General features: G+C 37.3%; 1 long non-coding RNA gene across 1 annotated transcript; it reads right to left on the bottom strand.

The window, feature by feature from the left end:
• Positions 1-4542: 4542 nt before the first annotated feature.
• On the bottom strand, positions 4543-6015 carry LOC104766357 (uncharacterized). Its single transcript, XR_002036713.2, has 3 exons — positions 5523-6015; positions 5220-5405; positions 4543-4850 (listed from the first exon to the last, which is right to left on the bottom strand). It is a non-coding gene; the product is annotated as an uncharacterized LOC104766357 (long non-coding RNA).
• Between the last annotated feature and the right edge of the window lie 9600 nt (positions 6016-15615).

The following is a 15615-nucleotide window of genomic DNA, read 5'->3' on the forward strand; positions in this document are numbered from 1 at the left end:
ATATATGCTGTCAAATGTCGTTGTGTTAGGGAAAAATAGGAGAAAAACTTATTTAACGTGGTATTTAGTTATTTTCCAACATTTTCCGAAAATATCTCTCGACCAATCAATCCCATGGAGCAATATTCTGCGGTTGTGGCCGCAAACCCACTGAGCAGGCCCGGCCCGTTGCAAAAGCAAAACGTCGGTGTACACTGGTACCAACTACCAAACCACGAGTCTGGTGTTCTTTCTCCCTCTTAAGATCGGGCTTGACGATATTATTAGACAAACAACTTTGAACAACCACCTCAGCTCTACGTTCTTGGTTTCTATTGATTCTCCTTGTATATGAGCTCCAGACTTCTGTAAAGGCAGAGTTTGAATCAAAGCATGGCCACTGCTTCTGTCACATTGCTTAGGCTCTCGATCTCTCTGTTCTCAGACTTTGCATTCAGTCGACGTACATAAAATTCTTTCATTTTCTTCCGTTCCAAGGTTTGTCGTTGATGGTCGTAGCCGTATGTTGGCTGTTGCTGCTAGTGAATATCATCTATGACTCCAGCGCCATTCAAACATGACAAGTGTTGGAGATTAGTTGAGTTTTATAATAATGTTTTAAAGTTTATATGTTGGGTTTATACATTATGGCCAGGGTCGTGTCTGATCGTTATTATGTTCAAATTCCACAAACGAAGAATTGTAACTCTTCTTGTTAGTGTTGTTTCGTGTATGTCGTTTCGGTCAATTTTTTTTAAGTCTATATAAAGACGAACTCTTTTGCGTTCAGTTTTTTTCACTTACGCAAAATTTGTGTTCTTTGAGTAAAAGAGTGAATCGTACGTGTGTTTCAGAGTAAATAATATATATGCAAATAGATTGTGAGATACTCATCATTCTCTGTTTTTTTAATATGCCATGTTGAGACTTGAGAGAATCAAATTTTAACAAGAAGAACATAGTTTGTTCTCGTGGCATTGCTCATATTTGATCATTGATGCTCTATGATCTTGCTCTCTCGGATCATAAGTGTTGTCTCCAGTTATAGTTAATCTTAAGAGATTAATGTTGAATCTTTCTGATAAGAGTTGAATAGTAAGATTCTCTTAGTTAGAAACAAATGGATATTGAAATGGGACAAAGTCAATTTTGGCGTCAAAGTTACAAATGCTCTTGAACTATTTAGTAATCTTAACTATCTTTTTTTCTTTTTCACATTAAATAAATGCAATTTATATGGTCATTGATCAACTGTGAAAGTAGCCAATATTATCCTGTTAACAAAAAGTAAGGTCTCTCTCTTACTCGTCTCTTTACCTATGGTTGGATTAAGGCTGTTAGAAGAAACCAAAATGTCTAAAAATTGCTCATTCATTAATTTCGTTCATGAGAAAAAAAAAATATATATAATATACACTTTTTTGATATATTAAGATGCTCTCGCTTATTTAGTTTCGTTGTTAATCTGTTATGGTGGAGGCTTTGATTTCTGTCATCTATCATCTAGTTTTTAAGACTCACGTTATCGTAGTTATGTATCTAAACACACGAACATCTTTATTTATTTTTATTGAATCGTGTATATTACCTAAACACACGAACAGAACATCACTGCAAGGAGGAAGCTTGGTTTCTTTTCTTGTGGAAATGGCAATCTGATAGATGACTGTTGGCGTTATCACCCTAACTGGCACAAGAACCGTAAACACCTAGCTGAATGTGGGGATAGGTTTTGGAAGTAAAGCTATTGGAGGTCGTGATGGGCGTTACTAATGTGGTCACTGACCCGACTGATGAGAACGTTATGAATCCAAAGCCAGGAACTTTACGCCACGCCGTGATCAAGGGTGAGCCATTGTGGATCATCTTTAACAGAGACATGGTAATAAATTTGAAAGAAGAGCTGATCATGAACAGTTTCAAAACCATTGATGCTCGTGGTGCCAACGTCCACATCGCCGATCGATGGTGCTTGCATAATAATCCATAATATAACCAGCCGGCCCGTAGGTGTATGACGCGCACACCAGAAAATGGTGCCCCCTAACCCCAACCATTTTTTTCCAGTTAGAATGAGATGATTTTATTTAATGGGAAAACAGAGAAAGAACACATAAAACACTATAATATTTAGTACTAGTAGTCACTCCGTGCCTAGTTTACATCTTTTTTGGATATTTTTGTGATCAAGATTGTTAGTGAAAACAATATTAATTAAATAAAAATATTATGTAAGATTTGAGATACAATATGAAAGTTAGTAAAATGTGTATCTTTCTATTTATAAGAGAAATTGTAGTTAAGAACATATAAAAAAAATATTATTTAATTGGATAATAAATGTACTAATTTTTATATCAATTTATATTTATTAGGTAAATGTAATTTATAATTCTTTCGGTTTTTTACTTGTCGTTTAAAGTTTTCTCACATAAATTATAAAAAACTATTAAATTATTTGTTTTACCCTTAATTAATATATTTTATAAATATTTCATTGGTCAAAACTTTAGAACAGGAGGGATAAAACTGGAATATTCACCAAATATTTTCATTGAAAACCTAAAACGACAACTAGATTAAAACAGAGAGAGTATTTTATTGTTATATTAGTCACGTAAACTATGTGAGAGTTATAAATATGCAATCATTACATATTAATATATTTTCTTATATATGTAATAATTCTAAATGTTATTATTAATCATTCATTGCATTACTATAAATATTATGGAAGTTACAAAAATGAGAGTTAGTACTAAATATGGGATTGATGAGATAGAATAGGAAAGTTAATAAAAAAATGTGTTAGGTTTATAAAAATTCATTATTGTAAATTAATAACTAAAATTGTCTATTGTTTTTAAGGAGAGTTACTATAATAAAACTAAAATGCTTCCTTATTACTAGAGTAGTACAAAATTGTAGGTAATTACTCTAATAACTTTTGTACCCTTTATACCCTTAAAATTAGTGTTGAGAAAAAATACAATTACGGAAAATGTCATTACTAAAATGCTTCCTTGTTACTAGAGTAGTACAAAATTGTAGGTAATTACTCTAATAACTTTTGTACCCTTTATACCTTTAAAATTAGTGTTGAGAAAAAATACAATTACGGAAAATATCATTATGAAAATAAAAAAACATTGGGAAGTGGAAGAAAATATATCATTGGTTTATCATTGGTTTGATGGTATACAAATCAGATACATAAATATGATAAAGAAAGTTGGTATATTTAGTCGATAGGTGTACGGTAAATTAAATAGATAGATTTAGTTGTAGTGATGATAGACTTTTTGAAAAAGTAGATTAATTAGGTAAATTTATGTTCTCGGTAGATTAATTTGGTTGATTATTTGTGTTTGATGATAGACTTATTAATTGAGCCAGTTTTTAGATATACTTTTTTGTGACTTTTTTGGTAGCAAAGATATTTTTGATAGATTGATTAACTGTTGTGATAAATATAATTGACAGATTTAAACTGTTAATCGATTGTTTTGGTATACCTATATAGTTAATAGATTTATCTGACAGATTTATGATAAGGTAGTGGTAGACTTATAAAATATAGTAGAGATATTGTTAGATATGGTTAGTTATTTTGTTAGAGATATGATAGACTTAGTTTTTTTTAGATTATCATCACATCTTCTTCTCCGATCGTTACCTCTCGTTTAGATCAGCGATAAAATATTCCGACATAAATTTTTCTTAAAGGTTGGATCTTGATCTATGATATGGGTTCTGTAAGTTTTCTCCGGTTCTTATTCTTTTGACATATTTTTTTGCTATGAGTAGATCTATAGGTTTGCTCCTTTAAACTTAAGAAATGAAATGTATTTGAGTAGATCTATAGGTTTCGTGCATAAATTTAAGGAAAAAGAAAGAGAAAAGTGAAAGAAAAAAAAATCGGCCGCATCTAGGGTTGCAGAGATAGAACGAAGAAGATGATGAGAAAATGACATTTGTACCCTCAATTTAGGTTTAATTGAAAAACAAGCCAAACATGTGTTGACTCGTGGCCTTTTAGCAATTTAAAGGACAGAAACCACTGCACTAGCTAGAGCTTTTACAAATACGTAAACAACTAAAATATATATGTACGATAGAAAAAAAAACACTAAAACTAGGCTGCGAATAATATGGTAAGGGGTACAACCATATTATTTGTAGTTAGACTGATATAAACTTTTATGTTGTAGTTGACCACATGTTTTTTTACTATTAATTATCATTTCGAAGGTTCTAATAATATAATTTTCTCAAAATCATAGTTTTCAACTATTTTGCATTATAGTAAATCTATAGATACATGACAACTAGTACAAATGGAACAACTAAGAAATGTTACTATAATAATCTATCTAATTCGTAATTGTTTATTTATTTATTAAATTTTCAAGAGATAATGAATAATAACCACACAAAATTACATTTTAACTAGAGAGGGTAATATTTAGATAACATAAATAGTATTTATGTGAGAAACATGATAGCAATCATCATAAAGCGAACTATGTCATTCAATCTTGTTTGAGACTAATTAGGGAGATAAATGAAACAATCACACATAAAGATATGTATAACTAAAAGGTGTAATATCATATTCTCTCACCATATTCTCACAATTACAATTAAACCCACTGTTGAGCATAGTTATAGAAGTGTCAAACCCACCGTTGAACATAGTTATAGAGGTGTCAAAAATATAAGGTATGCATGTTGCAGTTTATAAAATCCCAAAATAACAACTCATCCCTAATTAGTCCTCGAATCAGAGTTGGCTTGCAGAAGGTGCAGTTGATGAAATGTCTTCAACGTTAGCTTCCTCATTGAGTCGCCTTCTCTTTGCCCTCTTTAGACTGCCAAAATATAAATACAGTCAAGAGTCAAGACAACCAGTAATAGCAAATACTAAACCCACACCCATTTACCCCATGGAAGTCGTGAGTGTATGTTGACACATTAAATAGAAGACTCACCAAACCATTGCGCAAATTGCACAATCTTTAAAAAATACCACACTGCTTTTTACTGTAAACAGTAATGCAGGTTCTCAGTATCATCTCAATTCAGAAACTTTGGTTTATCATTTTCAACTTAGTGTACATAGTTTTATGATATATAACATAATCACCTATCCATCATGACACTAAATAAGATGCAAATAAGTCATACCACAAGACTAACTGGAAAGTTTGCAATATAGATTAACAGTGAAAGAAGCATACCTGCAGCGGTCTGCAGGTCGTATGAGGGAACTGTGAAAGCTGATTGACTCCCAAGCAGCGCATTTGACACAATCAAGGATATAACAGAGGCCAATTTTATCACTACAATGGTAAATGGAGGCGAGTTTTCAGCACGTAGAGGTCTTAAAACGGTCTCAATAGCAAAGAAACAACCCGCATTGAAACCTGCAGCGAGAAAGAAGGATCGAGTAAACTCAGATTTACAACCATGAACAAGCCAAAGTGCGGTGAATTAAGTCTCTGCTTGGTAAAAACAAAGAAACGCAGTGCTTATCTCAGTACCCACGAAGAAGAAGAAGAAGAAGAAGAAGAAGAAGAAGAAGTCGGTGAGAAGGCCGTGGTCGACCTGAATCGGAGGGACGTGGTCGACGGTGGCCGGTGAGACTCATTCTGTGGGTCAAGGAAGATGAGGTAAGGGAATCTCCAAGAAGGCCGTGGTCGACCTGAATCGGAGGGACGTGGTCGACGGTGGCCGGTGAGACTCATTCTGTGGGTCAAGGAAGATGAGGCAAGGGAATCTCCAACCGGTCAAGGCGCCGATGATACAAATGGCGAAGATTCCCAGCCGTGGATGCGTCAGTCACTGACGCGTAGAAAGAATATGGTGTTTCTTTTGTCTAGCCCACATAACGATTGTCTAGCTCTGATAATTTTCCTCTCCCGCGGGACACTAATCTCCAACATGAATATGAATCAAAGAAGATTTAGTCGAAGAAGATGAATCAAAGCAGAAAGAAGTAATCTCATTTCCCTTTTAAATGTAAATGGCACTAAAGTAATAAAACAAACAAACCTGGTTTATAAGTAATAATCCAACTTTTCTGTATTGTTTTAGTAAGTCGGTTTTCAAACGTAATATTATTGTAATAAGACTATATTTTAGTAATATTCTAGGTAATTTCCCTTGTTTTTAATATATATTCAAGAGTTATAGATTATAAATATAGATCTATGAAACGACATCTTAGCTAATCAAATCATGAATTTAGATATATATTCACTTCTCTCTTTAAACAGAAATATATACAGTTATCTCTTTATCACAAAAAATATATTCAATTCTCATTTAGCTATTTAGAAATTATATATTAAAATATACTTTAGTTTATTATTATTATTATTTTGTCAACCATTTGGCCACAACAGGCCGGTCCATTAGCCAAATCCCTACATTTGTAAGGAGCGGGACTCAATCCATGATGTAATGGTGTCTTGTGCATTAAGCAATTACCATTGGCTTTATGTAAATGGATTGAAAATGAAATAAAATAATGTAATATCAAGATCATGTGAATTATTTATATTAAAGTGTGAAAATAAAACAGTCAATTACTCGACATTATTTTATACAACCCAAATATATATATTATAATCTTATATCTTTTAACTATTTAATCATCAAATTATTTATTAAGAGAAAATTTTATAATGTAAATTCAATTGAATAAATTTGTTACACAAAAAATTTAAAGAAACAAAATGACACTTGTGAAAAAACAGAGCATCAAATGACAATCTTTTGGAGATTGCCAAAAGAAAACTTTACTTTAGTATTAAATACTATAATATAGTAAGGTTTCTTTCAACTCTTACTCTAAGAATCTGACGCGCATCATCATTATACATTAAAATTCTTTTAAAATCAGATACACATACAATTATTTATTTTCTTTTATAAATGTTTTAAAATGATTGCATATATCATCAAAAGATGAACAATAGTAAAAATAATTTACATTTTTGCAAAAATTATTCAAGACTTACTAAGATAATATTTCTTCTAAAGTTAGGAATTTCCCAAAAATGGATGATCCGAACAACAATACTATTGTTACCAGTGTTTTGTTGCTCGTTGGAAATTGAATCTAGGATAGAATGAAAGAAAATGTTTTAGTTTTCACAATAATCTAAAAGAGGATGTTTTTGTATGGCAATAGGTTATTTTTAGAAAACCAAACTTTATACAATGTTTGAGCCTTTAAGAGAGAGAATGGATTGAGATCAAATATTAATGATCATAAATTCGCAAGTGTTTCAAAATAATAAGTTAAAAATGAGAAGTAATATAAACAAAAATGAAAATTAAGGAAAGTAGTGGGTAGATATAAGGCAATGCATAAAATGATGGTATTATTTAAAATCAAAACATAACTGATTATGTTCATAATTTATTCTGAAATTCCTAATATGAAAACTTATAAATTTTATGTAATTCAAAAATACCATGACGTTTGAAATAATAAGTGTGAAGCGAACAAAATAATTAAACAATTAGATTAAAACATCTCACAATCTTACGTAATTTTCCAGAAAGTAAGCTCAAAAATTTAATTTTATATAAACAATTTTTTTAAAATTTAAACTAATTTACTTAAATAATATCATTCCACCATCTTACTTAACTTTGATTCCGCTTGTGCCTGTGAAAATTATATAAGATTCAAACACATAAATTAAACCCTAGAATTCAAACCTATAAACTTAATTTAATGTTGGTTTAGTTCCGAGATGAAACCAAACCACACACTGATATAAGGTGGTTCTAGATTCTTGGAGGCTGTATATGTTTCTGATTAAAGAAGGGAGTAAGGAAATGTTGATATTTTTTTTTTATGGACCTATAGTTAATTAGGTCCAAACTATAGTTAATTAGGTCCAAACAAAAAAAATACATGTGTTAGAGAAATAGTAAGCCAAATGTCATCTTCTTAGCAAAAGTTGAGAAAAACCTTCTCATATTATATAAGATAATCAGTTAACCACTTATGTTTGGTAAAGTTTACTGAATTCAATATCAAATTATACACCAAATACACAAGCAGTCAACGAAACCACAAATCATCAACTAGAAAAATAGTTAGTGGAGAATAAATCTACTTGAATATTAAATAGAAGTTAGTCTAAGTGCCTGAACGTTTTAACTTGTAACAAATTATCTACACTTGATCGCAGGTTAGTCTATGGATCACGATCACATCCATAGCAAATTAACTTGTAACTAGTTCAATTGCTATTTTAAATCATATTATCTTTATATTATCTAATACTATAATATAAATAAATTTAGATAAAACAGAATATTATCAATTAAGATAAAATAGGAAAAATAAAATGCTGGAAAGCTAATAATATGTTGTAAACAGAGAAAACAAAGATTATGGTCCGAAACTGATGAAACAATACAAACACTAACACAATCTTCCCGATTTGATCAACCCATTTAACAAAAATGTTGTAGCCGTGCAATGTATCTATAACAAGAATCTAACACCAATATAATTAGATCGAACTTAGCTTAATATAGATAATTTGATTCCATTATTACATCATACATACAACAAAATTAACGCTGAACAAATGAAAAGATGGAGTTCAAGTTCTTGAGCGACTTATTAGTTACTCTTGATTAACATGACCAAATATGAGAAGCAAATAATGTCAAATTCCAAATACAAGGTATGGAGACAGGGAATTTTGGAAGATTTGCTTGCCTGAAACTGAGAAGGCACAGATTGAAAAATAATCATCAAAGGTAGATTCCCAATTCTGATGAAAAAACTTAACATTGGCATGGCCACCAAAATTAGTTTTCACCGGACCATCCATAACACATAAACTACTATATATAAATAAAAGAGACCGAGAACAATGTGAGCCTTTTGCTATAGTGATTGAATGAAGAGAGGAAGAGATAGAATCATACAAGGGGTGATGACAGAAAATAGAGAAATGCAAGTATAAGTAGTAGAAGCCGAGAAAAGAGTTAAAAGCAACACAAACTGTTGAAATAATCTCCATAGATCACATTTTGGACGAGGAGAACTGTTCACATAACAAACCAATTTTTCTCCCACGAATGTTTAAAAGGAATAGAGGTTTACACCCTACAGATTGCAACAACTTCAAAGAATATTCTATCACATACAACAAGTGAAAAAAAAATGATCTCACATAAGAGTGGAAGAACTAATATCTATGTATACATGGAAGGCTATATCTTGACTTGGAGCTTGGACGGAAAAGCTATATACGGCTAGCAATATCTATCAAACATGGAGCTTTCAGGAAGAAGTAAGCCTATCATACTCAATAACAGGATGGTTACCCCAAAGATGATATTTGAGCTCATCTCTCCTTTGTTCGATCACATACACAAGCTGAGAAGGAAGATCCCAATGGTCTCTGACATACCTGATCAAGAGACGTTGGAGGACATAGTTGCCGAATTGGTTTGTAACCAAGGAGTTAAAAGATAGAGAGAGTTGAGCAGAAACACTCCAACAGCTATCTTTGTCTGCAGAATCAAAACAGGCTCTCACAAGATAGTTGGAGCATGGATGAGTAGACAGATCAAAGAATCCCAGCAAGCTTCTCAATCAGAGAAGACGCAACAGAAGGATCCTCCTTGGTAAGAAGACGCTGCAAGAAGAAGCTTCTGGAGAAGGGTTAGAGAAAGAAGGGTCAGAGTTACATAACAAGAGGGAACAAAAAAGGCATACAAAAGAGAGAGGGAAGAGTTAAGAAGGTAAAACAAACCCACCCTTGTCTTTCGAAAGACAGAGACCAAAAACCTTCACGCAAAGAAGACACAAAGATCTTGATGATAGGAATAATAGCAGAATCAAAGAGGGAATTGATGTTTTTCAATTAATGTTTACCTATAAATACATTATTTATTTATGATAACATATTTCTCATAGCTATTAACCAATAGTACTTTATTAGAAATTTTAATTCTCAATTAATGAATCTTGAAATCTATAATTCCTAACATTAATTGATAAAAAAAATACAGAAAATCAATCTTTGTGATACAAGAAAAATTGTTAGAAAAAGTGCTAGTAAATTGTTGGAAAGCTAATGTGTGGGATACAAAAAAAAAACAAAATGAAAAAAAAAAATCTGTAAAAAAAGCAAATGAAAAAAACAAAATTTTGTGAAAAACCCAAATGAAAAAAATGGTAGAGTATGAATATAAATGAAGATTTGGAAAGATTTGCTCTCAAAATGCACCACACATAATCACTATCCAATCACAAAATCCCAAAAATCAATTCGATTTCACTATCCAATCACAAAAAATCCTATAATCAAATTTCATCACAGAAATGAAATAGAGAAATCCAAAACTTACTTGGACTTGGATCGTCATCCTCGTTCTCAACTTTCAACAACTCAGTGACCTTTGTAAAATTAATTCCATTTTACTATCGAATCACAAAAAATTCTCATAATCAAATTTCAACACCAAAACAAAGAAATTAAAAACTTACTTTGACTTGGATCGTCATCCTCGTTCTCGACCTTCAACAACTCAGCAACCTATGTAAAATCAATTCGATTTCACTATCCAATCACAAAAAATTCCAGAAACAAATTCCAACACTTTTCAAGACCTTTTGAACTTTTTTTTTTACCAAAAGATCTAATCCTAAATAAAATGAAATAGCTATGTATTTATTTGATATTATTTTAGTTTTCTTTGAATATTATTAATTAATAATATTCGTATTTAATTTTTCAAAAGGAACTGAAGCTTTGTTAATTAAGAAATAGCGATTTCGGTTAGTGAAATTAGCGCATAAAATTGACATCCAATGTAGTGACGTGAAAAGTGAAATAAAAGGTAAATATTAATTCTCACTAATAAAAAAGAGAAGAAAAATGTTTAGTGAAAGAAAAAATAAAAAATGACATACAAATTGCAGCCTTCTGTGTTTGGTTACTAGAATCAAACAAATTCTTCATATTGTATTATATATTTTTCAACCAGTCTTTCTTAATTTTTGTTTTTTATATATATAATAAATCCTACTTTTTATTAGTTGCATAACTAATGAATGGACTGTACTGTGTAGTCGTCGTCGTCGGAGGAGATGTGAGTCCGTTGAACTTGAGAAGCAAGGATTAAGTGCAGTTCAACTTCGAGGAATAAATAAGGTATTTTTATCCGCTGTCCCTCGGTTCAGTCGCGATAAGATTACTCATATACCAAAATTCAAGTGATGCCACCATACCACGACATCGTACTGTTGATGTGTTAAACCGACAATATAAATAAAACGAGTCTTAATGGGGATGAATTGAAGTGAGGGTTTACAGGAAATGATAATTAGGGAGCTAAGCGCAGATAATAAGAAAATAATGATCTTCTCTCTCTAATTGCCCAAAAAGTGGATCCAGAGCTCTGACAACGACCTCTGGTATTTATAGTGGGCCAATGACCTAGGGCTTCTTCTATCTCTCTGTAAAATAACGATTTTGCCCCTGCGGCCAAATGGGCCAGATCCATGACTTCAGGCCCTAAATTACTTAAGAATATTCTGTTTGGGCTCCAGAAATATTGGGGGCAAAGCCCATATCCAATAATGGTTCCTCCCCTAGTCCGATGTGCGATGGCTTGCTTGTGCCCGTCGGGTACAATTCCGCGCCTCCAGATCCGTTTTGTAGAAGGAACATAAGATTTTTAAGAACTTGAAGACCTTCAGGAAGGTTCCGGGATGTTGTGAACGTTTCCCGAGACATCCAGGAGATTTCGGGATAAATAGTGCATTGCGGGAGTTTCATGTGTTATGCACGTTTCCCGAGGCGCGGAAAGTAGAGATAGCTCCAAAACTAGGGTTTTCCTTTTTACCTCCGTCAACGCGCTGGTCCCCACCATATATATATGTCTTCTTGACCTAGTTTTACTTCTAACTTTCTTCTCTCCTCTTCAACAGGTAAATTCTTCTTCTTCCTTCCTCTTTCATACCTTCTTATTTTCGATTTTGGTTTGTGAGAGACATGGTCTCGCCGCCGGTTTATTCCGCCGGTGTTGCCTTCTTGCGGCTGGATCCGGTCCTAGCGCGCTCAGCTCTTCCGCCGCCACAGAGCCGACCAAAGCCGTGAGTCGCTCCGCATATTCTACGCTTCTTGCCGGAGAGGCCCAGCTCTTACGTCGCCGCCAGCCGCTCCCCGACCAACCGTCTCTTCTAGTTGGCGTGGTCCCGTTCTCGCCAGATCTGGCCGAAACTGCCGAGACATCTCGTCCTCCGCTGCTGTCGTACCTCGCCATCCAGACGAGGACCGTTAGGCATCCTGGTCTCGCTCGCCGTGCCGCCGTGCTTCGTCATCCAGACCAGGACCGTTACGCGTCCTGATCTCACCCGCTGTGCTTCGCCATCCAGACCAGGACCATTAGGCGTCCTGGTCTCGCCCACCGTGCCGCTGCGCCTTGCCACCCGGACCAGGACCGTTAGGCAACCTGGTCTTGCCCGCCGTGCTGCCATTCCTTGCCATCCGGATCAAGACCGTGAGCGCATGCTGCCGTTCCTTGCCATCGAGACGGTGAGGCATCCTGGTCCAATCTCCACGCGAGACGAGATGATGGCGTGTAGCGGACATTCGACGGAGAAAAGGAGGCGCGTAAAAGGTGTTGACCGTGCACTTCGTGAGGCGGTGGTGCGGTGGTGTTGCGGGAAGCTCGAGATCGTTGTGTTTTGCGGATACGGCGGTGAGGGTGAGGTCTTTGGTCGCGAGATTGACACAGGGCGGGCTGGTCTTGATACGGGGCGTGCTGAAATGTGTTGATGCTTGCGCTCTCGCGAGATACTATCGAGAGTCCTGCGGAATAATGTTGGTGGATCGTGTTTGCAATTCACGAGATGCTCGCTGTAAGGAGTCGATATGCTTGGCGAAAGAGATGGCGAGATGGTATGGCGCGGTGAGGTGGCGAGATGATTCGGCGAGATGGCCAGCTCGCACGCGTGTTCGACGGGTATGCTCACGTGACAATGTGCTCAGTTCGATGTTCGTCCGATTGGTGAGATTCAGGGCGCAGGATCGAGACGTAAGACACGGGACTTTGTGCGGTGCGCAGTACACGATATACAAGACGCAGTACGCGGGACGCAGTGCACAGGACGCAGGACAGTGCGCGGGACGCAGTGCGCGGTACGTAGGATGCAGTACGCAGTACGCGGTACGCAGGGTGCGGTTCGCGGTATGCAAGACGTAGTGTGCAGTACGCGGTACGCAGAGTGCGGTACGCGGTACGCAGGATGCAGTACGCAATACGCGGTTCGCAGTACGCGGTACATGGTACGGATGATGCAGTGCGTGGTACACGGTTCGCAGTGCGCGGTACGCGGTACGCAATACGTAGGACGCGGTGCGAAGTACGCAGGATGCAGTACGCAGTACGCAGTGCGCAGTACATGAGTCATTTGGGTGTGTTCGTTTTATCCGGAATCTGTTGCGCTTTCAATATGTCTTTGCTCCCATACTGATCAGAGCTTGGTTGGTTTTTGCAAGGTCCTGCGCTATGGTTCCTGGAGATGATGTCTTCGGTGACGTTGCGAAGGAGTTTGGAGATGATCAGTACCGTGCGCTAGAGAGAGATCTTGACGAAACTGGAACGGGATATCCTTCCTGGTGAGACCAATCGAAAGGAAGAGGTGTTGTGACAGATCTGGCGGATTTGACGGAAGAAGATTTTCGGGAGCTCGACGTTATGTTTCCTTTAGACTCTCAGGACCTTTGTTTGATTCCGTATTCTTCAAGTCAGCGACGAGGGAAGGTGGTCGCGTACGAAGAACGCACCGGTTCGGAAAGAGCTCAGAGGTCTCTGGTTGCCGGCTTAGCGATTGGTAATGGAGTTCCGAGACGTCGCAGAGATCGTACGGGAAATAGGGAACGCATTCCCCGCAACCCAGGAAGTTCCTTATGCGATGAGAGTTCCATAGCCCGCGTCCTTCATCTCTTCAGAGTGCCGAACAACCCGCAGTTTGCGTTACCGAGTGTAGACGCGTGCCCGTGGGACTGCCCAGTAGGTCACCTCTGCGTTTACGTAGATTTTTTTACCGATTGTGGCTTGTGGTTTCCCATCCCAGAATTTTTGACGAGTTACTGTGCACGACGGAGGATTGCATTTTCGCAGCTGTCGATCTCCACTATCCATAACGCGGTTGGGCTTACGATAATTGGCAAGTATATGGATATTAAGATGAGCGCCGACCTTTTCGAGCTAGTCACTCGATTTACGCATGACAGTTCGGGGCTATGTTGTGCTTGCTGTACGCCAGGCCTCATGATCCTGCGTGGCCAGAAAAGCCATATTCACGATTGGCGGAGGAGATTTTTCTTCGTAGAAATAAACGATATTTCTGTCGAAGATCCCGACACAGCCTGCTCTCCTGCTTGGAACTTCACTCCCAGTAGCCATTGATCGGTTGGGTTCGTCTCCTGTTGATCTTAATAACTCTGTTTTCTGATGCATTTGTTTTATTTTTGCAGGTGATCCTCCTCCTTCTACTGCATGCGATTCTGAAACCGTTGAACAAGCTTCTGCTTTTCTTTTTAGTGGGACTTTGCGATGGCCAGACGTTCTTTCACACGTTAGCTCACCTTCGTCTTTATTCTTGTGTGCTTTCATGTTTAAAGCTCTTATTTATTCCGCAGGTTCACGGACCGGATTGCAAATGGGGGACTGCCCGATGCCATGCTATGCTGACTTGTTCGATGCCGAGGATGTTCCTACTGTTGCAACCGAGGTTGTTGCACCAAATGCCAAGATCAGAGCGGAGATTGTTACGGTGGAGCTTGAGGATGGCGAGGTGGCTGTCCCCAGGGGTGATCCCAGTCGTAGAACTCGTGTAGCCGAAGTTGCTGCGACCCATGTTGCGAAGAAGCCTTCTTCAAGGCCCCGTGGGAGCGCTCCTGCAGCTAGAGGTGGCGATCATTCTCGAAAGAGGGCTTCGCGCTCGAGACCTCGGAGTGATGCTGGAGGAAACCCTAGACGTAGCCACTATGCAGAGGATGGTCGCGCGGGCATCGATCACTCGTTCTCCTTTCGCTATGATGTGAAAGACCTAGCGTTTTGCGGTGATTTGCGTGCTTACGTGGATCTCGCCAGCAAGATTCATGGGGACTTCATCCCTCTCCCTTCTCCTAGCGATTTGGCTTGTTCGTCTGCGTATGAAGACTGTGTTCGTCGGCAAATTCAGGTTCGACTTGACTTTGACTAATGTTTTGCTTGGTTGTAACTTGACTGTCTTTTCTCGATGTTTCAGGCAATAAGCTGGACTAACCGTCTTACGGGAGAATACGAGGATAAGGTGCGTGCGGCTTTTGCAGGCCGAGCGATCGAGCAAGGAGAATGCAGTGCTCGTCAAGGAGCTGATGGCTTCGTTAAAGCAATCCCAACGGAAGCTCACTTCCAAGTTGGAGCGACTCAGAAAGGCGAGAGATGAGCGCGGTGAGGAACAGCGTGCGAAGGCTGCTGTTGTGATCGGGACGCATTGCGAGCGTATTGACCGCCTGAAGAGGCATGTTATTGCATCATGCGAGAAACAGCCCGACTTGCTCCTTCTTAGCCAGGTGACGGGGACTAGACAGT

This window comes from Camelina sativa, chromosome 19 (genome assembly GCF_030686135.1).
Source record: "Camelina sativa cultivar CO46 ecotype springtype chromosome 19, ASM3068613v1".
Classification (NCBI taxonomy): domain Eukaryota; kingdom Viridiplantae; phylum Streptophyta; class Magnoliopsida; order Brassicales; family Brassicaceae; genus Camelina; species Camelina sativa.